Below are 25,600 nucleotides of genomic sequence, written 5' to 3' on the forward strand. Positions count from 1 at the left end.
AGGACAGGGAAGAGAGGCAAGTTCCATGGCATGCTCCAAGCGCTGTGCTGGGCTGAGCAGTGACAGCAGGCCCAGCCCAGGTGGGGATGGCTGCAGGTACCTTCAGTGTTCTGCGGAAGCGGCCACGGGTGGGTTTCTGCTCTTGTGTCGGCTCCATGGCTGCAGCACCTGGCAAAGAGCGAGCGCAGCCAGAGCTGAGGGGCTGCGGGAGAGGCCGGAGAACACAGCCCAGCCCTGCATTCCCCAGGCAGGGACAGCCCCGGGATGCCCCAGGGGATGCCAGCACGGCCGCTGCAGGGTGTCTGCCCGGCCCCTCTTCTGTCCTGTCCCTGGGCATGTCCACAGTGGGTGGGCTGGACTGAGACGAGATGAGACGGGATGGGATGGGACGGACGGGATGGGACGGGACGGGACGGGGCCAAGCTGGATGCATGCACCAGCCCTGAGACCCAGGTGTGCCACTCACCATCCTGCATTGGCTGGAACGGCTCTGACTCTTCGGGCTCTTGAGGAGCTGGGGCAACTCTAGAGCCTCTCCTTTTTATTGCCCTGAACACTTTGAACAGATTGAGAAATCTGCCCGCCATGCCGGAGTCTGGCCTCGAGGGCACCTTCTAGAGAGATGTTTTGGGAAAGTTACAAGGCAACAAGTTGTGCAGCTGTGCCTTAAAGGCACCTGCGACAGAGAAGCCTCAGGAAGGCTGCAGGACAGCAAGTCCTGCACTTGAGGCCTCCTGCCACAAGGGCAGCAGACTCCTCGTAAATGATTCAGATCACCACACCCCAAGGTCTGGCTACTAGTGCACCAGCCACAGGGATCAGAGATACCTCAGGAAAGCTCCAAGTCACCAAGTCCTGCAGTCTTTCCACGAGGTCACCTGCAGGAATAACGCCTCGGAAAAGCTCGGGGTCAGGCACGAACGAGTGTGCTGTGCGGGGGCTCCTCACAGCACCGCTCTGGCGCCTCCTGTCCCGTCGCGTGCTCCGAGCACTCTGGTGTGCCCGTGTCACCACCAGCCCCCATGTCACCACATGTCACAAAGGGTCCTTAGACACGGTTCCATGCCACGGTGACCAGGCTGCACTGCATCACAAAGGGCCCTTGCACACACTGACACCTGCCCTGGGGACACCCTGAGCCCACCCAAAGTGGCCCAGGTTGGAAGGAATCCCTTGGCCCAAATATCTAAGAGAGCCCGACAGGAATGTTAGGAATGGCTCAAATCCTATCCAAGGGCTCCGGGCATTTAAGAGCCCTCAATTCAGGAAAGCCTTCCTTCCCCAAATTCACTGGCATGGCCAGAGAGTGTGACAGATTTGGACGTTTGCTTCCCATCTCAAAGCAGCAACTCATTTGCCTTCATTTGTCATCCATTGGAGAGTCACTTTACAAAAGAACACTACACAGAGGCGAATAAAGGCCATTCTTTGCTTTGCAAATGGTTTTCAATGAAGAGATGATAATATCCTAATTCTAGGAAGGAATAAAAGCTCACAAGGAGTGGAAGTGCACTCAGTGTTAGCAAATTAGCCCAAACAAATGAGAAGATTGCAAAATGGCTAATCCTCCTCCTGGTACAGATAGCTAAGTGGCTCTTTGTCCTGGGGTACAATGCAAAAATGTGTATTCTATCACCATCTGTTAAAATGTGGGAGGGGTGGTGATCCTTATCTCTGTGGGAGATATCCTCTGCTGATGTGCCATCTGATAAGATGGGGGGATGATCATCGTTATCTATTCACAACCCATCCTTCCTCCAGAAGATATATTCCGTTAATGGGCCATTAAGTCCTATTGTGTGACTGATAAGATTACATCACCCCATTGGGAGATGCCCCAGCTGGGGCAGGAGCCAAGCCTTTCCTACCTAGATAAAATACTGGGGTTTGGGACCCGAGGGCAGACCTTTCAACTGGATCCCAGAGGAAAGTCGGACCTTTTTCCACATCATTGCTGGATCTTCGGAGGAAAACTGCACCTTCTACAGGAGCACCGCTTCAACAGAACCACATCTGTCATCCAGGAGGACTGCAGCCACCATTTATATGGACTGCTACCAACACCCTGACTGACAGGGTGTCAGGTTGTATTTCTGACTGTGTTGGTGGTTGTTTCTTTTATATTATTGCATGTATTTTATTTTTTTCTCTTTTCTCCTATTAAATTGTATTACTGACTTGGAGTCTCGCACTGGTTTTACTTTCAAACCAACACACTCTTAAAGTACAGCTCTCCCCTCCTCTTCCCTGCAGGAAGATCAGGACCCCTAACAAAAAATCACAGCTAGTGCTTTGGCCCTGCTCCATAACCAAAGCTGTGCCAAAGCACAGATGCTGCCTTCAAGCTGACTCCAATTCCAGCCTAGACCTCTCACCTTCCACACAGCTCCTTCTCCAAGACGCCCACCAACACCAACCCACCTAATCAGCCACACACAAGCCCCCAACAGCCCGCCAGGATCCCCAGCTATCCCCATCCCTCCGCAGAGCTTTCCCAGCCTCCAGCAGACCCCTGGTTCCCTGCACGTGCCATGGGATGGCACTCGGGAGGATCTGCTCCAAGGCCTTTCCCGGTAGCAAGCTCAGGCTGCCAGGCCTATGGTTCCTGGATCATCCTTCCCACCAACTCTCCCTGTGCACGGCTGCTCCATTTGCACATTGGTGCTCAGCTCAGAGTTCTGCACTTGAGCAGCACTGCTGAGAAAGGATGGAGAGCGGCCTGGCAAGCTCTTTCTCCAGCTCCCTCTTGACTCTTGGGGGAGGTAGAACATTCCACAGGAAAGCACCTGGTGCTACAAGGAGTGGGTGACATCAGACAGCTGTGAGGGGAAGCCTCAGGACTGCTGTAATTCTGAGGGAACACCGTTGGCCTTGACCTGTATGCACCTGCAGAAGCTTAAATCCTCAGCTCCCAGGACCTCTCTTGGCCAGCACCCTGATGTGCACGCAGGACTGCTGCGAGGCACTGCTGGGACCCAGCGGGACAGGAGCTGCTGTCTCGTGTCCACCCAGCACCCCCGACAGAGCCAGGGTCACCCCAAAAGCAGACAAACGATCTGGTGTCGGCAGAGAGGAGCAAGGAGCACTGGGCTGCCTCCTCTCAGGGTATCTCAGCTGGCCCTGGGCCAAAACACGCCCCCGTTTTAAGGCCTGCTAATGCCCAGCTGCCAGAAATGCCGACCTTCTTCTCTCCAAGGCGCACAGGAAGAGCCAATGAGCAGGATGCCTTGGGAGGCAAACCTTCCCGGCCTTTGCTGAGGCCAGGGACACACCAAGATCAGCCAAGACTCTGCAGATTGCCTGGCCCGCACAGCCCAGCTCTTTGCTGGCCCTGGCCCGCAGCAGCTTCCACCAAGCGAGAGGCAATTGCATATTGCCAAGAGCCGAAACACAGCAGGCGGGTGAGATGTGAACAGTGTGTGCATCAAGGCCTTTTAATTCACAGCTCTCAAAGAGAGCTTTGGGGCTCGCAGCTGGACAGAGATGCTCCTGCTCACACCTCTGGCCAAAAGGGGGTAACACAGCGTGCTGCAGGTGCTTGGGTTGGTCTCCACAGCTCCAGGCAGATGCCAAACCTGCTCTTCACAGCCTTCTCCCTTCCCCTGCCCCTGTGCCCAGGGCAGCGGGCCTCAAGGACTCAAAGGACCACAGGGAGCCAAAGGGAATGTTACGAAGGGAGAGGGGAGATGAAACAAGTCTTGCCTCTGCCCAGGCCTCTGGCAGTAGTCATTGGCTTTATTTAGGTGGGCAGCACCCCAAAACCGCTCTTGCTCACAAGTTCTTCATAATGGTTGTTTAAGTCTATTACAAAATGAATTGTTTATTTAATAGACACAATTTTAACAAACAAAAGACTTTAATCTATTTCTTTTGACAAAGGATAAACAAAGAACCACTAGTAGGAGATAATATACTTTGCAAAGCAAAGGAATGAGGTGGAAGGGAAAACAGGGATTGGCGTGGTCTGAGGGCTAGAGGGAGAGAGCTATGTACAGGCAGGGAGAGGGCTGAAGCCATGCGAGCTTCCCACAGGTTCAGCTGTGCCAATCATCAGCTGTGCCTGGAGCTCCAGTGAGATATGCATGTGGTGTCCTCTTCAGTGTCTCCTGGTGCTGTTCTTGGGACACTGGTTCACTGTGTCGCTCAGAGGAACCTAATTCTTCAGCTCTGTTGGCAAACTGGTCTTGAATATTCAGGTTCCAGTGGGATGGACTGGTTTGTTTCCTTGGGGTGTGAATGGCTGGAAGAGAGAAGAGTCACAGTCAGAGCCCGGATCTGTGGGAATCCAAGTAGACCTTCCTGCCAAGGGCAGCCCACTCAGCTCCTGCAATGGCCAGCAGAGAGGAGTTGCCAACGGGATCGGCTGCAAGGTGCAGGCCAAGAATCCCGCCTGTGTCCCAATAAAACACTCGGAGCTCTGCCCACGCCACCCTTCATCCACACAGGGAGCAAAGCCCTCCGCAGCCGGGACAGGGATTGCAACTCCACCTGCCAGCCCCCGCTGCCAGCCCGCTGCCCTCACTCACCCGCACTGAGCACCTGGAGCTCATTCTTCTACTTCCTCATGCGTGCCCCGGCGATCCCTGGGAACACAGAGCCCGTCACGGCTCTGTCCAGCGGCACAGCTCCCTGCCAGCGGCGCTGCCAGCCCTGTGGCCACACGCCCTCGTGGCCCGGCAGGGCTCAGCCCGGGCCCTTGCCGCATCCTGACGCCCAAGGGCACGGCTGCGACACAGGGCGGCAGCAGCCCCGAGGGCAGCCGGGGCTCCACGGCGCCGGGCCCGGATGCCGCGCTGCCGGGGCCGCAGGCGGGGCTGGGGCCGAGCTGCGGCGGGGCGGGGAGGGGAGGGGAGGGGAGGGGAGGGAGCCCGGGCTCACCCATGAACCTGATGGCCGCTAATTGGACGGACTGCTGTGGGCTCTGCAGGTACGGCAGGGCCTGGCGCAGGTGCTCGGCCGCTCGGCTCCTGTCGTCTGCCAGCTGGAGAGAGCGGCGGGAGGGAAGGGTCGGGCCGGGCTTTGTGCCCCTTTGCCAGGCGCTCCCCGCTTTGGCCGGCCCCGGCCTCCCCTGCCCGCACAGCCCTGAGGCGCGGCCAGCAGCCGCTGGGCCGGGGCTCCGTCGGCGCCCGGCTCGGGCCCACAGGAGCCTGGAGAAGAGCCCGTGCGGCTCCTGCGTGCAGCCCTGGGCAGGGCCACAGCTGCCAAGCGCACACAGTGAGCACCGCGCTCAGGGGGCTTGTCCAGGCTGAGCCTGGCGCTTCCAGGCCCTCCTTACCAGGCACTCGGCAAACATCCACAGCTCTTCTGTCTGCAGCGCCTGTTGGAGATCCGTCTTCTTCAAGAACCCCGCCGCACAAAGCAGCGTTTCTCGAGAGGCCTGGAGAGCAGCAGAGATGTGCAGATGGCACCGCAGCTCAGGGCACAGGAGCCGCGTCCCTGTGCCAAGGCGTGCAGGAGGCTGCAGCCCGGGAGGTGCCAGGACCTGCAGGAGGCAGCCGAGCCCCTTCCAGACATCCACCAGCATCACACAAAACTTTACCTTTGCCAGCTCCTGGTTCTCATCATGGCAGTGGAAGAAGAGTGGGAGCAGGCTCTGGCTCACAATTCTCTCCAGGGCCGTTTTTCCCTTGTCCACTACCAAGTCCATCACCTTGCAGAAGAGGTGAACGGAAAGCTGCTGCACATGACTGCTATCCTGGAGGAAAGAAGGAGGAAAAGACCTCAGAAGCAACTTGTACAGCCCACCTGGGCGAAGGCCCAAACATCAGGAAGGCACAAAGTTTCGGGGCAGCAGCCAGTGCTCATGGCTGGGGGCACAGAGCCTTACATTTTCCAGTAGTGACAGGAGTGGCACAGCCAGCTTTGTAGCAGCAGTGCTAGATATCATGAGGTGTTTTTCCTGGAAGATATTTATGAAGACAGAGAGGGACATGCCAATCACCTCTCTCTGTGCATCACCCAGCAGCTCCAGGAGGCTTCGAGACAGGCTGCGTATACGTTTGGCCTGTGTAGAAGACAAGGCTGTGCTGTGAAGCCAAGAACGGCTACAGTGCCACCACTGCCGTGCTGGCACTGCAACCCCACCCTGCTGCCACAGGGCCCAGAGGCCAAAGGCCTGTCGTGATGAACTCAGGGAGGTGAGGCAGGAGAGCTGGGAGCATCTGCTGCAGCTCCTGAAGCCCAGGCAGCCCGAGGGGCAGCTTTCCCCAGCACAGCTTCAGCCGCTGCCCCCTTCTCACCATCGAGGGATCCTTGCTGAGCACCACAAGGCATCTGAGTGCCAGGCGACGTCTCTCCCTGTACTTGCTCTGCAGGTTCCTTGACATGATCTCCAGGATGCTGTCAGCACATTGAGTGAAATCCAAGCAGTCCAGGACCTGAAAGGCACAGGGCAGTGACAGCGGACCCGGCCGGCAGGAGCGCGCAACCACACAGGGCTGGGCTGAGAGATCAGCACAGGGCACGGGCAGTGTCCCAGGCAGCTGTGGTGACGAGAGGACAGAGAGCTGGGAGGGAGCTCTGGCCAAGAGGCTCACCTCCACAGTGAATGCCAGGAAAGGCAGATCCCAGCGTGGCTCCTGTGTGCTGAGCAGCTGGAGTAGGTGGAGTGCGACATGGGTACACAAGGGCATCAAGCCACGACGCATCAACCTAGCAGGGGGAAAAAGGGAGTAAGACCCTGAGGTGGGGGGAGGGTGCAATAATCTCCCAAGAGTGACTCACAGAGATGCAGTCTTTCCCCAGCATCCCTGGAGGTGATGTGGGCACTTTGGGAGGCTGCCCCTTGTGGGCACCTCCTCTCCCAGCCTGTTCCAGTCTGCTTGGCCGTCCCTCGGTGACAAGGCTCTCTGGCCCATGACCACAGGGACTGTGTGGGGCACGCCAGGCACACAGTGCAAATGTCGGGGGCAGAGGGGAAACAGGGGGTCTCACCTGGCCAGCAGACCCATGGCATAGTGCTGGGTGCCAGCAGAGAGCAGCGTGTCCCAGCCACGCTTGCGCTCCATGGCCATCACCTCAGGGTCATACTGCAGACAGAAGAGCAGAGCCTTCATGGTCTGCACTGCAAACCTGTGTGCAGAGCAAAGCCCAGGTCACACTGGGAGCACTGGCGCTGGCCACAAGGGCATGGGAAGGACAGGAGGACCAGGACCTGTTGGGCTTGCTGGGAAGGTGGTGATCCTCCCGGCACGCTCTCCAGAAGTTATCAACTGCCTCTGGCATCTGCTGTGTGGTGATGATGACATGGAAGAGCAGAGCCGTAACCAGAGCGTTGGAAGAATGCATCATGGCCTCATGGCACTGAGGCACCCGGATAATCACCCAGAGCACCAGAGTTGCCTGCAAAAGAAGCAGCCCCAGACAGCGCTCAGTGCCGAGGTGTCCATGGGGCAGGGCCCGAGGGGAGAGGCAGGGGGAGCAGTGGGCCTGGTGCTGCCTGAGCCTGTCCCTAGCCCAGCGCCTGAGGCACAGAGAGGATGGATGGAGATCTGCTGGAGAGGCTACTGGGGAGGAAACCAAGGCCAGTTCCAGAAACTCACAGCCAGGGCAAAAACGTCCTTGTTGTCCCCATCAGAGGTGCACATGCTGTGCAGGGGCCAGGCCTCCATCACACACAGCAGAGTTGGCAGCACCTTCTCCACTGTTGATCCCGATGAGCCTATGGCTCTCCACATCATTGCAGCAGCTCTGTGGGATCAGAGCTCTGTGTCAGGGGTGTCTCAGTCACAGTCCAGTGCCCTGTGCAGCTGTAGGGCCCAGGTGACAGAGCCCCGGTGCCCTGAGGGCCAGGCAGGGAGCGTGGCAGCAGTCTCAGGAGACAGAGGGGCCTGAGGGTCCTGGGCCTGTCTGCCTGTCTGGCAGAGCCCATTGGACAGGCTGTACAGGGCGGTGGGCCCTAAAGGCTGGTGGGCCCTAAAGGCTGTTGAGCCCTGAGCTCTCAAGGCACGTGGGCCTCGTACCTGTCACACGTTGGGGCACAGCGCAGGAGGGTCAGCACCACGTCAGCAGGGTGTTCTCCAGCCAGCCTCAGAATGTCAGTGCACAGACTGACACCCACAGTGGCACAGGACACGAGACTCTGGTGAATGCTTTTCACCATGGCTGGCACCTGGAAGAGGCGTGACGAGGACTTGGAGTGCTGTCCAAGGGACCAGCTTCCCCCAAGAAGTGCTTCCCTTCCTGTGGAGGGAGCAGAAAACATTCATAAAGAAGAAAGTCTCCCTGCATCCTCAGAACAAACTCCTTGGAAAACCATAGCTTAAAGATAAGAAATGGCTTGTGAAATGATGAATACAAAAAGGAATCCAGTTCCCGCCCTTGGTAGATCCTTCGATCTCCAGTATTAGTGGCTCATTCTCTTTTAGTATCCGCAGGCCAGCTTTGAATGTAAAATCCCTCAGGGATTGGTTAGAATGTAGAATTCCCTTGATAATTGGTGCAAACTGTAAAACTCCCAAAAGCTATAAAAACCCCTGTAAAACAATAACCGTTGGTATATGCTAGATTGGATGCCTTCATAGAATAAACTATGGATTTGTGGCTTTCTACATATCCTGGTTTATTTACCCCGCTGGTCTAAGAGCTCACCGCGAGCCAAATTTCTATCTGGGCAAGGCTCGGGAACGTGCTCTGTCGCTGAGGGCTGCAGAAGCGGTCTCAGAGATCCCAAAGGGAGCCCAAAAACCCAGCCAGCGACACCTTCCCACCACACTCTTCTGGCCTCAAAGACCAAGGAGGCACAGTGGCCGTTCCTTGAGGGGATGCACGATCACATGATCCTGGGAGGGCACCAGCCCTGGCCCCAGACTGCTAACCTGCAGCTCAGATGAAACAACACTCTTCTCAACAAAATCGGTGGTGGGAGCATGAATGACAGCGGGAGTGGTGTCAGTATTTGTGATGCCCTGAGTCTCTCCGGTGTCAGCGTTTGTCATGGCCACGTCCTCCGTCACTGCCATGTCAGCCTTTGCCCTGTCATCATTCACTGCTGTGTTGAAGTGGTCTGAGCACTCAGCCAAATCTGGGCTGACATCGGGCTCTGCCTGGAGCTCGCTCAGCCTGGAGTCAGGCTCGGCTGTGCTCTCTGTTGCTGTGCTGCTGGTCTTTCTACGGCGAAGGGGCACAAACTCGCGGAACATCTGCAGGAGAACAAAGGACAGGGAAGAGAGGCAAGTTCCATGGCATGCTCCAAGCGCTGTGCTGGGCTGAGCAGTGACAGCAGGCCCAGCCCAGGTGGGGATGGCTGCAGGTACCTTCAGTGTTCTGCGGAAGCGGCCACGGGTGGGTTTCTGCTCTTGTGTCGGCTCCATGGCTGCAGCACCTGGCAAAGAGCGAGCGCAGCCAGAGCTGAGGGGCTGCGGGAGAGGCCGGAGAACACAGCCCAGCCCTGCATTCCCCAGGCAGGGACAGCCCCGGGATGCCCCAGGGGATGCCAGCACGGCCGCTGCAGGGTGTCTGCCCGGCCCCTCTTCTGTCCTGTCCCTGGGCATGTCCACAGTGGGTGGGCTGGACTGAGACGAGATGAGACGGGATGGGATGGGACGGACGGGATGGGACGGGACGGGACGGGGCCAAGCTGGATGCATGCACCAGCCCTGAGACCCAGGTGTGCCACTCACCATCCTGCATTGGCTGGAACGGCTCTGACTCTTCGGGCTCTTGAGGAGCTGGGGCAACTCTAGAGCCTCTCCTTTTTATTGCCCTGAACACTTTGAACAGATTGAGAAATCTGCCCGCCATGCCGGAGTCTGGCCTCGAGGGCACCTTCTAGAGAGATGTTTTGGGAAAGTTACAAGGCAACAAGTTGTGCAGCTGTGCCTTAAAGGCACCTGCGACAGAGAAGCCTCAGGAAGGCTGCAGGACAGCAAGTCCTGCACTTGAGGCCTCCTGCCACAAGGGCAGCAGACTCCTCGTAAATGATTCAGATCACCACACCCCAAGGTCTGGCTACTAGTGCACCAGCCACAGGGATCAGAGATACCTCAGGAAAGCTCCAAGTCACCAAGTCCTGCAGTCTTTCCACGAGGTCACCTGCAGGAATAACGCCTCGGAAAAGCTCGGGGTCAGGCACGAACGAGTGTGCTGTGCGGGGGCTCCTCACAGCACCGCTCTGGCGCCTCCTGTCCCGTCGCGTGCTCCGAGCACTCTGGTGTGCCCGTGTCACCACCAGCCCCCATGTCACCACATGTCACAAAGGGTCCTTAGACACGGTTCCATGCCACGGTGACCAGGCTGCACTGCATCACAAAGGGCCCTTGCACACACTGACACCTGCCCTGGGGACACCCTGAGCCCACCCAAAGTGGCCCAGGTTGGAAGGAATCCCTTGGCCCAAATATCTAAGAGAGCCCGACAGGAATGTTAGGAATGGCTCAAATCCTATCCAAGGGCTCCGGGCATTTAAGAGCCCTCAATTCAGGAAAGCCTTCCTTCCCCAAATTCACTGGCATGGCCAGAGAGTGTGACAGATTTGGACGTTTGCTTCCCATCTCAAAGCAGCAACTCATTTGCCTTCATTTGTCATCCATTGGAGAGTCACTTTACAAAAGAACACTACACAGAGGCGAATAAAGGCCATTCTTTGCTTTGCAAATGGTTTTCAATGAAGAGATGATAATATCCTAATTCTAGGAAGGAATAAAAGCTCACAAGGAGTGGAAGTGCACTCAGTGTTAGCAAATTAGCCCAAACAAATGAGAAGATTGCAAAATGGCTAATCCTCCTCCTGGTACAGATAGCTAAGTGGCTCTTTGTCCTGGGGTACAATGCAAAAATGTGTATTCTATCACCATCTGTTAAAATGTGGGAGGGGTGGTGATCCTTATCTCTGTGGGAGATATCCTCTGCTGATGTGCCATCTGATAAGATGGGGGGATGATCATCGTTATCTATTCACAACCCATCCTTCCTCCAGAAGATATATTCCGTTAATGGGCCATTAAGTCCTATTGTGTGACTGATAAGATTACATCACCCCATTGGGAGATGCCCCAGCTGGGGCAGGAGCCAAGCCTTTCCTACCTAGATAAAATACTGGGGTTTGGGACCCGAGGGCAGACCTTTCAACTGGATCCCAGAGGAAAGTCGGACCTTTTTCCACATCATTGCTGGATCTTCGGAGGAAAACTGCACCTTCTACAGGAGCACCGCTTCAACAGAACCACATCTGTCATCCAGGAGGACTGCAGCCACCATTTATATGGACTGCTACCAACACCCTGACTGACAGGGTGTCAGGTTGTATTTCTGACTGTGTTGGTGGTTGTTTCTTTTATATTATTGCATGTATTTTATTTTTTTCTCTTTTCTCCTATTAAATTGTATTACTGACTTGGAGTCTCGCACTGGTTTTACTTTCAAACCAACACACTCTTAAAGTACAGCTCTCCCCTCCTCTTCCCTGCAGGAAGATCAGGACCCCTAACAAAAAATCACAGCTAGTGCTTTGGCCCTGCTCCATAACCAAAGCTGTGCCAAAGCACAGATGCTGCCTTCAAGCTGACTCCAATTCCAGCCTAGACCTCTCACCTTCCACACAGCTCCTTCTCCAAGACGCCCACCAACACCAACCCACCTAATCAGCCACACACAAGCCCCCAACAGCCCGCCAGGATCCCCAGCTATCCCCATCCCTCCGCAGAGCTTTCCCAGCCTCCAGCAGACCCCTGGTTCCCTGCACGTGCCATGGGATGGCACTCGGGAGGATCTGCTCCAAGGCCTTTCCCGGTAGCAAGCTCAGGCTGCCAGGCCTATGGTTCCTGGATCATCCTTCCCACCAACTCTCCCTGTGCACGGCTGCTCCATTTGCACATTGGTGCTCAGCTCAGAGTTCTGCACTTGAGCAGCACTGCTGAGAAAGGATGGAGAGCGGCCTGGCAAGCTCTTTCTCCAGCTCCCTCTTGACTCTTGGGGGAGGTAGAACATTCCACAGGAAAGCACCTGGTGCTACAAGGAGTGGGTGACATCAGACAGCTGTGAGGGGAAGCCTCAGGACTGCTGTAATTCTGAGGGAACACCGTTGGCCTTGACCTGTATGCACCTGCAGAAGCTTAAATCCTCAGCTCCCAGGACCTCTCTTGGCCAGCACCCTGATGTGCACGCAGGACTGCTGCGAGGCACTGCTGGGACCCAGCGGGACAGGAGCTGCTGTCTCGTGTCCACCCAGCACCCCCGACAGAGCCAGGGTCACCCCAAAAGCAGACAAACGATCTGGTGTCGGCAGAGAGGAGCAAGGAGCACTGGGCTGCCTCCTCTCAGGGTATCTCAGCTGGCCCTGGGCCAAAACACGCCCCCGTTTTAAGGCCTGCTAATGCCCAGCTGCCAGAAATGCCGACCTTCTTCTCTCCAAGGCGCACAGGAAGAGCCAATGAGCAGGATGCCTTGGGAGGCAAACCTTCCCGGCCTTTGCTGAGGCCAGGGACACACCAAGATCAGCCAAGACTCTGCAGATTGCCTGGCCCGCACAGCCCAGCTCTTTGCTGGCCCTGGCCCGCAGCAGCTTCCACCAAGCGAGAGGCAATTGCATATTGCCAAGAGCCGAAACACAGCAGGCGGGTGAGATGTGAACAGTGTGTGCATCAAGGCCTTTTAATTCACAGCTCTCAAAGAGAGCTTTGGGGCTCGCAGCTGGACAGAGATGCTCCTGCTCACACCTCTGGCCAAAAGGGGGTAACACAGCGTGCTGCAGGTGCTTGGGTTGGTCTCCACAGCTCCAGGCAGATGCCAAACCTGCTCTTCACAGCCTTCTCCCTTCCCCTGCCCCTGTGCCCAGGGCAGCGGGCCTCAAGGACTCAAAGGACCACAGGGAGCCAAAGGGAATGTTACGAAGGGAGAGGGGAGATGAAACAAGTCTTGCCTCTGCCCAGGCCTCTGGCAGTAGTCATTGGCTTTATTGAGGTGGGCAGCACCCCAAAACCGCTCTTGCTCACAAGTTCTTCATAATGGTTGTTTAAGTCTATTACAAAATGAATTGTTTATTTAATAGACACAATTTTAACAAACAAAAGACTTTAATCTATTTCTTTTGACAAAGGATAAACAAAGAACCACTAGTAGGAGATAATATACTTTGCAAAGCAAAGGAATGAGGTGGAAGGGAAAACAGGGATTGGCGTGGTCTGAGGGCTAGAGGGAGAGAGCTATGTACAGGCAGGGAGAGGGCTGAAGCCATGCGAGCTTCCCACAGGTTCAGCTGTGCCAATCATCAGCTGTGCCTGGAGCTCCAGTGAGATATGCATGTGGTGTCCTCTTCAGTGTCTCCTGGTGCTGTTCTTGGGACACTGGTTCACTGTGTCGCTCAGAGGAACCTAATTCTTCAGCTCTGTTGGCAAACTGGTCTTGAATATTCAGGTTCCAGTGGGATGGACTGGTTTGTTTCCTTGGGGTGTGAATGGCTGGAAGAGAGAAGAGTCACAGTCAGAGCCCGGATCTGTGGGAATCCAAGTAGACCTTCCTGCCAAGGGCAGCCCACTCAGCTCCTGCAATGGCCAGCAGAGAGGAGTTGCCAACGGGATCGGCTGCAAGGTGCAGGCCAAGAATCCCGCCTGTGTCCCAATAAAACACTCGGAGCTCTGCCCACGCCACCCTTCATCCACACAGGGAGCAAAGCCCTCCGCAGCCGGGACAGGGATTGCAACTCCACCTGCCAGCCCCCGCTGCCAGCCCGCTGCCCTCACTCACCCGCACTGAGCACCTGGAGCTCATTCTTCTACTTCCTCATGCGTGCCCCGGCGATCCCTGGGAACACAGAGCCCGTCACGGCTCTGTCCAGCGGCACAGCTCCCTGCCAGCGGCGCTGCCAGCCCTGTGGCCACACGCCCTCGTGGCCCGGCAGGGCTCAGCCCGGGCCCTTGCCGCATCCTGACGCCCAAGGGCACGGCTGCGACACAGGGCGGCAGCAGCCCCGAGGGCAGCCGGGGCTCCACGGCGCCGGGCCCGGATGCCGCGCTGCCGGGGCCGCAGGCGGGGCTGGGGCCGAGCTGCGGCGGGGCGGGGAGGGGAGGGGAGGGGAGGGGAGGGAGCCCGGGCTCACCCATGAACCTGATGGCCGCTAATTGGACGGACTGCTGTGGGCTCTGCAGGTACGGCAGGGCCTGGCGCAGGTGCTCGGCCGCTCGGCTCCTGTCGTCTGCCAGCTGGAGAGAGCGGCGGGAGGGAAGGGTCGGGCCGGGCTTTGTGCCCCTTTGCCAGGCGCTCCCCGCTTTGGCCGGCCCCGGCCTCCCCTGCCCGCACAGCCCTGAGGCGCGGCCAGCAGCCGCTGGGCCGGGGCTCCGTCGGCGCCCGGCTCGGGCCCACAGGAGCCTGGAGAAGAGCCCGTGCGGCTCCTGCGTGCAGCCCTGGGCAGGGCCACAGCTGCCAAGCGCACACAGTGAGCACCGCGCTCAGGGGGCTTGTCCAGGCTGAGCCTGGCGCTTCCAGGCCCTCCTTACCAGGCACTCGGCAAACATCCACAGCTCTTCTGTCTGCAGCGCCTGTTGGAGATCCGTCTTCTTCAAGAACCCCGCCGCACAAAGCAGCGTTTCTCGAGAGGCCTGGAGAGCAGCAGAGATGTGCAGATGGCACCGCAGCTCAGGGCACAGGAGCCGCGTCCCTGTGCCAAGGCGTGCAGGAGGCTGCAGCCCGGGAGGTGCCAGGACCTGCAGGAGGCAGCCGAGCCCCTTCCAGACATCCACCAGCATCACACAAAACTTTACCTTTGCCAGCTCCTGGTTCTCATCATGGCAGTGGAAGAAGAGTGGGAGCAGGCTCTGGCTCACAATTCTCTCCAGGGCCGTTTTTCCCTTGTCCACTACCAAGTCCATCACCTTGCAGAAGAGGTGAACGGAAAGCTGCTGCACATGACTGCTATCCTGGAGGAAAGAAGGAGGAAAAGACCTCAGAAGCAACTTGTACAGCCCACCTGGGCGAAGGCCCAAACATCAGGAAGGCACAAAGTTTCGGGGCAGCAGCCAGTGCTCATGGCTGGGGGCACAGAGCCTTACATTTTCCAGTAGTGACAGGAGTGGCACAGCCAGCTTTGTAGCAGCAGTGCTAGATATCATGAGGTGTTTTTCCTGGAAGATATTTATGAAGACAGAGAGGGACATGCCAATCACCTCTCTCTGTGCATCACCCAGCAGCTCCAGGAGGCTTCGAGACAGGCTGCGTATACGTTTGGCCTGTGTAGAAGACAAGGCTGTGCTGTGAAGCCAAGAACGGCTACAGTGCCACCACTGCCGTGCTGGCACTGCAACCCCACCCTGCTGCCACAGGGCCCAGAGGCCAAAGGCCTGTCGTGATGAACTCAGGGAGGTGAGGCAGGAGAGCTGGGAGCATCTGCTGCAGCTCCTGAAGCCCAGGCAGCCCGAGGGGCAGCTTTCCCCAGCACAGCTTCAGCCGCTGCCCCCTTCTCACCATCGAGGGATCCTTGCTGAGCACCACAAGGCATCTGAGTGCCAGGCGACGTCTCTCCCTGTACTTGCTCTGCAGGTTCCTTGACATGATCTCCAGGATGCTGTCAGCACATTGAGTGAAATCCAAGCAGTCCAGGACCTGAAAGGCACAGGGCAGTGACAGCGGACCCGGCCGGCAGGAGCGCGCAACCACACAGGGCTGGGCTGAGAGATCAGCACAGGGCACGGGCAGTGTCCCAGGCAGCTGTGGTGACGAGAGGACAGAGAGCTGGGAGGGAGCTCTGGCCAAGAGGCTCACCTCCACAGTGAATGCCAGGAAAGGCAGATCCCAGCGTGGCTCCTGTGTGCTGAGCAGCTGGAGTAGGTGGAGTGCGACATGGGTACACAAGGGCATCAAGCCACGACGCATCAACCTAGCAGGGGGAAAAAGGGAGTAAGACCCTGAGGTGGGGGGAGGGTGCAATAATCTCCCAAGAGTGACTCACAGAGATGCAGTCTTTCCCCAGCATCCCTGGAGGTGATGTGGGCACTTTGGGAGGCTGCCCCTTGTGGGCACCTCCTCTCCCAGCCTTTTGCAGTCTGCTTGGCCGTCCCTCGGTGACAAGGCTCTCTGGCCCATGACCACAGGGACTGTGTGGGGCACGCCAGGCACACAGTGCAAATGTCGGGGGCAGAGGGGAAACAGGGGGTCTCACCTGGCCAGCAGACCCATGGCATAGTGCTGGGTGCCAGCAGAGAGCAGCGTGTCCCAGCCACGCTTGCGCTCCATGGCCATCACCTCAGGGTCATACTGCAGACAGAAGAGCAGAGCCTTCATGGTCTGCACTGCAAACCTGTGTGCAGAGCAAAGCCCAGGTCACACTGGGAGCACTGGCGCTGGCCACAAGGGCATGGGAAGGACAGGAGGACCAGGACCTGTTGGGCTTGCTGGGAAGGTGGTGATCCTCCCGGCACGCTCTCCAGAAGTTATCAACTGCCTCTGGCATCTGCTGTGTGGTGATGATGACATGGAAGAGCAGAGCCGTAACCAGAGCGTTGGAAGAATGCATCATGGCCTCATGGCACTGAGGCACCCGGATAATCACCCAGAGCACCAGAGTTGCCTGCAAAAGAAGCAGCCCCAGACAGCGCTCAGTGCCGAGGTGTCCATGGGGCAGGGCCCGAGGGGAGAGGCAGGGGGAGCAGTGGGCCTGGTGCTGCCTGAGCCTGTCCCTAGCCCAGCGCCTGAGGCACAGAGAGGATGGATGGAGATCTGCTGGAGAGGCTACTGGCGAGGAAACCAAGGCCAGTTCCAGAAACTCACAGCCAGGGCAAAAACGTCCTTGTTGTCCCCATCAGAGGTGCACATGCTGTGCAGGGGCCAGGCCTCCATCACACACAGCAGAGTTGGCAGCACCTTCTCCACTGTTGATCCCGATGAGCCTATGGCTCTCCACATCCTTGCAGCAGCTCTGTGGGATCAGAGCTCTGTGTCAGGGGTGTCTCAGTCACAGTCCAGTGCCCTGTGCAGCTGTAGGGCCCAGGTGACAGAGCCCCGGTGCCCTGAGGGCCAGGCAGGGAGCGTGGCAGCAGTCTCAGGAGACAGAGGGGCCTGAGGGTCCTGGGCCTGTCTGCCTGTCTGGCAGAGCCCATTGGACAGGCTGTACAGGGCGGTGGGCCCTAAAGGCTGGTGGGCCCTAAAGGCTGTTGAGCCCTGAGCTCTCAAGGCACGTGGGCCTCGTACCTGTCACACGTTGGGGCACAGCGCAGGAGGGTCAGCACCACGTCAGCAGGGTGTTCTCCAGCCAGCCTCAGAATGTCAGTGCGCAGACTGACACCCACAGTGGCACAGGACACGAGACTCTGGTGAATGCTTTTCACCATGGCTGGCACCTGGAAGAGGCGTGACGAGGACTTGGAGTGCTGTCCAAGGGACCAGCTTCCCCCAAGAAGTGCTTCCCTTCCTGTGGAGGGAGCAGAAAACATTCATAAAGAAGAAAGTCTCCCTGCATCCTCAGAACAAACTCCTTGGAAAACCATAGCTTAAAGATAAGAAATGGCTTGTGAAATGATGAATACAAAAAGGAATCCAGTTCCCGCCCTTGGTAGATCCTTCGATCTCCAGTATTAGTGGCTCATTCTCTTTTAGTATCCGCAGGCCAGCTTTGAATGTAAAATCCCTCAGGGATTGGTTAGAATGTAGAATTCCCTTGATAATTGGTGCAAACTGTAAAACTCCCAAAAGCTATAAAAACCCCTGTAAAACAATAACCGTTGGTATATGCTAGATTGGATGCCTTCATAGAATAAACTATGGATTTGTGGCTTTCTACATATCCTGGTTTATTTACCCCGCTGGTCTAAGAGCTCACCGCGAGCCAAATTTCTATCTGGGCAAGGCTCGGGAACGTGCTCTGTCGCTGAGGGCTGCAGAAGCGGTCTCAGAGATCCCAAAGGGAGCCCAAAAACCCAGCCAGCGACACCTTCCCACCACACTCTTCTGGCCTCAAAGACCAAGGAGGCACAGTGGCCGTTCCTTGAGGGGATGCACGATCACATGATCCTGGGAGGGCACCAGCCCTGGCCCCAGACTGCTAACCTGCAGCTCAGATGAAACAACACTCTTCTCAACAAAATCGGTGGTGGGAGCATGAATGACAGCGGGAGTGGTGTCAGTATTTGTGATGCCCTGAGTCTCTCCGGTGTCAGCGTTTGTCATGGCCACGTCCTCCGTCACTGCCATGTCAGCCTTTGCCCTGTCATCATTCACTGCTGTGTTGAAGTGGTCTGAGCACTCAGCCAAATCTGGGCTGACATCGGGCTCTGCCTGGAGCTCGCTCAGCCTGGAGTCAGGCTCGGCTGTGCTCTCTGTTGCTGTGCTGCTGGTCTTTCTACGGCGAAGGGGCACAAACTCGCGGAACATCTGCAGGAGAACAAAGGACAGGGAAGAGAGGCAAGTTCCATGGCATGCTCCAAGCGCTGTGCTGGGCTGAGCAGTGACAGCAGGCCCAGCCCAGGTGGGGATGGCTGCAGGTACCTTCAGTGTTCTGCGGAAGCGGCCACGGGTGGGTTTCTGCTCTTGTGTCGGCTCCATGGCTGCAGCACCTGGCAAAGAGCGAGCGCAGCCAGAGCTGAGGGGCTGCGGGAGAGGCCGGAGAACACAGCCCAGCCCTGCATTCCCCAGGCAGGGACAGCCCCGGGATGCCCCAGGGGATGCCAGCACGGCCGCTGCAGGGTGTCTGCCCGGCCCCTCTTCTGTCCTGTCCCTGGGCATGTCCACAGTGGGTGGGCTGGACTGAGACGAGATGAGACGGGATGGGATGGGACGGACGGGATGGGACGGGACGGGACGGGGCCAAGCTGGATGCATGCACCAGCCCTGAGACCCAGGTGTGCCACTCACCATCCTGCATTGGCTGGAACGGCTCTGACTCTTCGGGCTCTTGAGGAGCTGGGGCAACTCTAGAGCCTCTCCTTTTTATTGCCCTGAACACTTTGAACAGATTGAGAAATCTGCCCGCCATGCCGGAGTCTGGCCTCGAGGGCACCTTCTAGAGAGATGCTTTGGGAAAGTTACAAGGCAACAAGTTGTGCAGCTGTGCCTTAAAGGCACCTGCGACAGAGAAGCCTCAGGAAGGCTGCAGGACAGCAAGTCCTGCACTTGAGGCCTCCTGCCACAAGGGCAGCAGACTCCTCGTAAATGATTCAGATCACCACACCCCAAGGTCTGGCTACTAGTGCACCAGCCACAGGGATCAGAGATACCTCAGGAAAGCTCCAAGTCACCAAGTCCTGCAGTCTTTCCACGAGGTCACCTGCAGGAATAACGCCTCGGAAAAGCTCGGGGTCAGGCACGAACGAGTGTGCTGTGCGGGGGCTCCTCACAGCACCGCTCTGGCGCCTCCTGTCCCGTCGCGTGCTCCGAGCACTCTGGTGTGCCCGTGTCACCACCAGCCCCCATGTCACCACATGTCACAAAGGGTCCTTAGACACGGTTCCATGCCACGGTGACCAGGCTGCACTGCATCACAAAGGGCCCTTGCACACACTGACACCTGCCCTGGGGACACCCTGAGCCCACCCAAAGTGGCCCAGGTTGGAAGGAATCCCTTGGCCCAAATATCTAAGAGAGCCCGACAGGAATGTTAGGAATGGCTCAAATCCTATCCAAGGGCTCCGGGCATTTAAGAGCCCTCAATTCAGGAAAGCCTTCCTTCCCCAAATTCACTGGCATGGCCAGAGAGTGTGACAGATTTGGACGTTTGCTTCCCATCTCAAAGCAGCAACTCATTTGCCTTCATTTGTCATCCATTGGAGAGTCACTTTACAAAAGAACACTACACAGAGGCGAATAAAGGCCATTCTTTGCTTTGCAAATGGTTTTCAATGAAGAGATGATAATATCCTAATTCTAGGAAGGAATAAAAGCTCACAAGGAGTGGAAGTGCACTCAGTGTTAGCAAATTAGCCCAAACAAATGAGAAGATTGCAAAATGGCTAATCCTCCTCCTGGTACAGATAGCTAAGTGGCTCTTTGTCCTGGGGTACAATGCAAAAATGTGTATTCTATCACCATCTGTTAAAATGTGGGAGGGGTGGTGATCCTTATCTCTGTGGGAGATATCCTCTGCTGATGTGCCATCTGATAAGATGGGGGGATGATCATCGTTATCTATTCACAACCCATCCTTCCTCCAGAAGATATATTCCGTTAATGGGCCATTAAGTCCTATTGTGTGACTGATAAGATTACATCACCCCATTGGGAGATGCCCCAGCTGGGGCAGGAGCCAAGCCTTTCCTACCTAGATAAAATACTGGGGTTTGGGACCCGAGGGCAGACCTTTCAACTGGATCCCAGAGGAAAGTCGGACCTTTTTCCACATCATTGCTGGATCTTCGGAGGAAAACTGCACCTTCTACAGGAGCACCGCTTCAACAGAACCACATCTGTCATCCAGGAGGACTGCAGCCACCATTTATATGGACTGCTACCAACACCCTGACTGACAGGGTGTCAGGTTGTATTTCTGACTGTGTTGGTGGTTGTTTCTTTTATATTATTGCATGTATTTTATTTTTTTCTCTTTTCTCCTATTAAATTGTATTACTGACTTGGAGTCTCGCACTGGTTTTACTTTCAAACCAACACACTCTTAAAGTACAGCTCTCCCCTCCTCTTCCCTGCAGGAAGATCAGGACCCCTAACAAAAAATCACAGCTAGTGCTTTGGCCCTGCTCCATAACCAAAGCTGTGCCAAAGCACAGATGCTGCCTTCAAGCTGACTCCAATTCCAGCCTAGACCTCTCACCTTCCACACAGCTCCTTCTCCAAGACGCCCACCAACACCAACCCACCTAATCAGCCACACACAAGCCCCCAACAGCCCGCCAGGATCCCCAGCTATCCCCATCCCTCCGCAGAGCTTTCCCAGCCTCCAGCAGACCCCTGGTTCCCTGCACGTGCCATGGGATGGCACTCGGGAGGATCTGCTCCAAGGCCTTTCCCGGTAGCAAGCTCAGGCTGCCAGGCCTATGGTTCCTGGATCATCCTTCCCACCAACTCTCCCTGTGCACGGCTGCTCCATTTGCACATTGGTGCTCAGCTCAGAGTTCTGCACTTGAGCAGCACTGCTGAGAAAGGATGGAGAGCGGCCTGGCAAGCTCTTTCTCCAGCTCCCTCTTGACTCTTGGGGGAGGTAGAACATTCCACAGGAAAGCACCTGGTGCTACAAGGAGTGGGTGACATCAGACAGCTGTGAGGGGAAGCCTCAGGACTGCTGTAATTCTGAGGGAACACCGTTGGCCTTGACCTGTATGCACCTGCAGAAGCTTAAATCCTCAGCTCCCAGGACCTCTCTTGGCCAGCACCCTGATGTGCACGCAGGACTGCTGCGAGGCACTGCTGGGACCCAGCGGGACAGGAGCTGCTGTCTCGTGTCCACCCAGCACCCCCGACAGAGCCAGGGTCACCCCAAAAGCAGACAAACGATCTGGTGTCGGCAGAGAGGAGCAAGGAGCACTGGGCTGCCTCCTCTCAGGGTATCTCAGCTGGCCCTGGGCCAAAACACGCCCCCGTTTTAAGGCCTGCTAATGCCCAGCTGCCAGAAATGCCGACCTTCTTCTCTCCAAGGCGCACAGGAAGAGCCAATGAGCAGGATGCCTTGGGAGGCAAACCTTCCCGGCCTTTGCTGAGGCCAGGGACACACCAAGATCAGCCAAGACTCTGCAGATTGCCTGGCCCGCACAGCCCAGCTCTTTGCTGGCCCTGGCCCGCAGCAGCTTCCACCAAGCGAGAGGCAATTGCATATTGCCAAGAGCCGAAACACAGCAGGCGGGTGAGATGTGAACAGTGTGTGCATCAAGGCCTTTTAATTCACAGCTCTCAAAGAGAGCTTTGGGGCTCGCAGCTGGACAGAGATGCTCCTGCTCACACCTCTGGCCAAAAGGGGGTAACACAGCGTGCTGCAGGTGCTTGGGTTGGTCTCCACAGCTCCAGGCAGATGCCAAACCTGCTCTTCACAGCCTTCTCCCTTCCCCTGCCCCTGTGCCCAGGGCAGCGGGCCTCAAGGACTCAAAGGACCACAGGGAGCCAAAGGGAATGTTACGAAGGGAGAGGGGAGATGAAACAAGTCTTGCCTCTGCCCAGGCCTCTGGCAGTAGTCATTGGCTTTATTGAGGTGGGCAGCACCCCAAAACCGCTCTTGCTCACAAGTTCTTCATAATGGTTGTTTAAGTCTATTACAAAATGAATTGTTTATTTAATAGACACAATTTTAACAAACAAAAGACTTTAATCTATTTCTTTTGACAAAGGATAAACAAAGAACCACTAGTAGGAGATAATATACTTTGCAAAGCAAAGGAATGAGGTGGAAGGGAAAACAGGGATTGGCGTGGTCTGAGGGCTAGAGGGAGAGAGCTATGTACAGGCAGGGAGAGGGCTGAAGCCATGCGAGCTTCCCACAGGTTCAGCTGTGCCAATCATCAGCTGTGCCTGGAGCTCCAGTGAGATATGCATGTGGTGTCCTCTTCAGTGTCTCCTGGTGCTGTTCTTGGGACACTGGTTCACTGTGTCGCTCAGAGGAACCTAATTCTTCAGCTCTGTTGGCAAACTGGTCTTGAATATTCAGGTTCCAGTGGGATGGACTGGTTTGTTTCCTTGGGGTGTGAATGGCTGGAAGAGAGAAGAGTCACAGTCAGAGCCCGGATCTGTGGGAATCCAAGTAGACCTTCCTGCCAAGGGCAGCCCACTCAGCTCCTGCAATGGCCAGCAGAGAGGAGTTGCCAACGGGATCGGCTGCAAGGTGCAGGCCAAGAATCCCGCCTGTGTCCCAATAAAACACTCGGAGCTCTGCCCACGCCACCCTTCATCCACACAGGGAGCAAAGCCCTCCGCAGCCGGGACAGGGATTGCAACTCCACCTGCCAGCCCCCGCTGCCAGCCCGCTGCCCTCACTCACCCGCACTGAGCACCTGGAGCTCATTCTTCTACTTCCTCATGCGTGCCCCGGCGATCCCTGGGAACACAGAGCCCGTCACGGCTCTGTCCAGCGGCACAGCTCCCTGCCAGCGGCGCTGCCAGCCCTGTGGCCACACGCCCTCGTGGCCCGGCAGGGCTCAGCCCGGGCCCTTGCTGCATCCTGACGCCCAAGGGCACGGCTGCGACACAGGGCGGCAGCAGCCCCGAGGGCAGCCGGGGCTCCACGGCGCCGGGCCCGGATGCCGCGCTGCCGGGGCCGCAGGCGGGGCTGGGGCCGAGCTGCGGCGGGGCGGGGAGGGGAGGGGAGGGGAGGGGAGGGAGCCCGGGCTCACCCATGAACCTGATGGCCGCTAATTGGACGGACTGCTGTGGGCTCTGCAGGTACGGCAGGGCCTGGCGCAGGTGCTCGGCCGCTCGGCTCCTGTCGTCTGCCAGCTGGAGAGAGCGGCGGGAGGGAAGGGTCGGGCCGGGCTTTGTGCCCCTTTGCCAGGCGCTCCCCGCTTTGGCCGGCCCCGGCCTCCCCTGCCCGCACAGCCCTGAGGCGCGGCCAGCAGCCGCTGGGCCGGGGCTCCGTCGGCGCCCGGCTCGGGCCCACAGGAGCCTGGAGAAGAGCCCGTGCGGCTCCTGCGTGCAGCCCTGGGCAGGGCCACAGCTGCCAAGCGCACACAGTGAGCACCGCGCTCAGGGGGCTTGTCCAGGCTGAGCCTGGCGCTTCCAGGCCCTCCTTACCAGGCACTCGGCAAACATCCACAGCTCTTCTGTCTGCAGCGCCTGTTGGAGATCCGTCTTCTTCAAGAACCCCGCCGCACAAAGCAGCGTTTCTCGAGAGGCCTGGAGAGCAGCAGAGATGTGCAGATGGCACCGCAGCTCAGGGCACAGGAGCCGCGTCCCTGTGCCAAGGCGTGCAGGAGGCTGCAGCCCGGGAGGTGCCAGGACCTGCAGGAGGCAGCCGAGCCCCTTCCAGACATCCACCAGCATCACACAAAACTTTACCTTTGCCAGCTCCTGGTTCTCATCATGGCAGTGGAAGAAGAGTGGGAGCAGGCTCTGGCTCACAATTCTCTCCAGGGCCGTTTTTCCCTTGTCCACTACCAAGTCCATCACCTTGCAGAAGAGGTGAACGGAAAGCTGCTGCACATGACTGCTATCCTGGAGGAAAGAAGGAGGAAAAGACCTCAGAAGCAACTTGTACAGCCCACCTGGGCGAAGGCCCAAACATCAGGAAGGCACAAAGTTTCGGGGCAGCAGCCAGTGCTCATGGCTGGGGGCACAGAGCCTTACATTTTCCAGTAGTGACAGGAGTGGCACAGCCAGCTTTGTAGCAGCAGTGCTAGATATCATGAGGTGTTTTTCCTGGAAGATATTTATGAAGACAGAGAGGGACATGCCAATCACCTCTCTCTGTGCATCACCCAGCAGCTCCAGGAGGCTTCAAGACAGGCTGCGTATACGTTTGGCCTGTGTAGAAGACAAGGCTGTGCTGTGAAGCCAAGAACGGCTACAGTGCCACCACTGCCGTGCTGGCACTGCAACCCCACCCTGCTGCCACAGGGCCCAGAGGCCAAAGGCCTGTCGTGATGAACTCAGGGAGGTGAGGCAGGAGAGCTGGGAGCATCTGCTGCAGCTCCTGAAGCCCAGGCAGCCCGAGGGGCAGCTTTCCCCAGCACAGCTTCAGCCGCTGCCCCCTTCTCACCATCGAGGGATCCTTGCTGAGCACCACAAGGCATCTGAGTGCCAGGCGACGTCTCTCCCTGTACTTGCTCTGCAGGTTCCTTGACATGATCTCCAGGATGCTGTCAGCACATTGAGTGAAATCCAAGCAGTCCAGGACCTGAAAGGCACAGGGCAGTGACAGCGGGCCCGGCCGGCAGGAGCGCGCAACCACACAGGGCTGGGCTGAGAGATCAGCACAGGGCACGGGCAGTGTCCCAGGCAGCTGTGGTGACGAGAGGACAGAGAGCTGGGAGGGAGCTCTGGCCAAGAGGCTCACCTCCACAGTGAATGCCAGGAAAGGCAGATCCCAGCGTGGCTCCTGTGTGCTGAGCAGCTGGAGTAGGTGGAGTGCGACATGGGTACACAAGGGCATCAAGCCACGACGCATCAACCTAGCAGGGGGAAAAAGGGAGTAAGACCCTGAGGTGGGGGGAGGGTGCAATAATCTCCCAAGAGTGACTCACAGAGATGCAGTCTTTCCCCAGCATCCCTGGAGGTGATGTGGGCACTTTGGGAGGCTGCCCCTTGTGGGCACCTCCTCTCCCAGCCTGTTCCAGTCTGCTTGGCCGTCCCTCGGTGACAAGGCTCTCTGGCCCATGACCACAGGGACTGTGTGGGGCACGCCAGGCACACAGTGCAAATGTCGGGGGCAGAGGGGAAACAGGGGGTCTCACCTGGCCAGCAGACCCATGGCATAGTGCTGGGTGCCAGCAGAGAGCAGCGTGTCCCAGCCACGCTTGCGCTCCATGGCCATCACCTCAGGGTCATACTGCAGACAGAAGAGCAGAGCCTTCATGGTCTGCACTGCAAACCTGTGTGCAGAGCAAAGCCCAGGTCACACTGGGAGCACTGGCGCTGGCCACAAGGGCATGGGAAGGACAGGAGGACCAGGACCTGTTGGGCTTGCTGGGAAGGTGGTGATCCTCCCGGCACGCTCTCCAGAAGTTATCAACTGCCTCTGGCATCTGCTGTGTGGTGATGATGACATGGAAGAGCAGAGCCGTAACCAGAGCGTTGGAAGAATGCATCATGG

This window comes from Sturnus vulgaris, chromosome 7 (assembly GCF_052056855.1).
Source record: "Sturnus vulgaris isolate bStuVul1 chromosome 7, bStuVul1.hap1, whole genome shotgun sequence".
NCBI lineage: Eukaryota > Metazoa > Chordata > Aves > Passeriformes > Sturnidae > Sturnus > Sturnus vulgaris.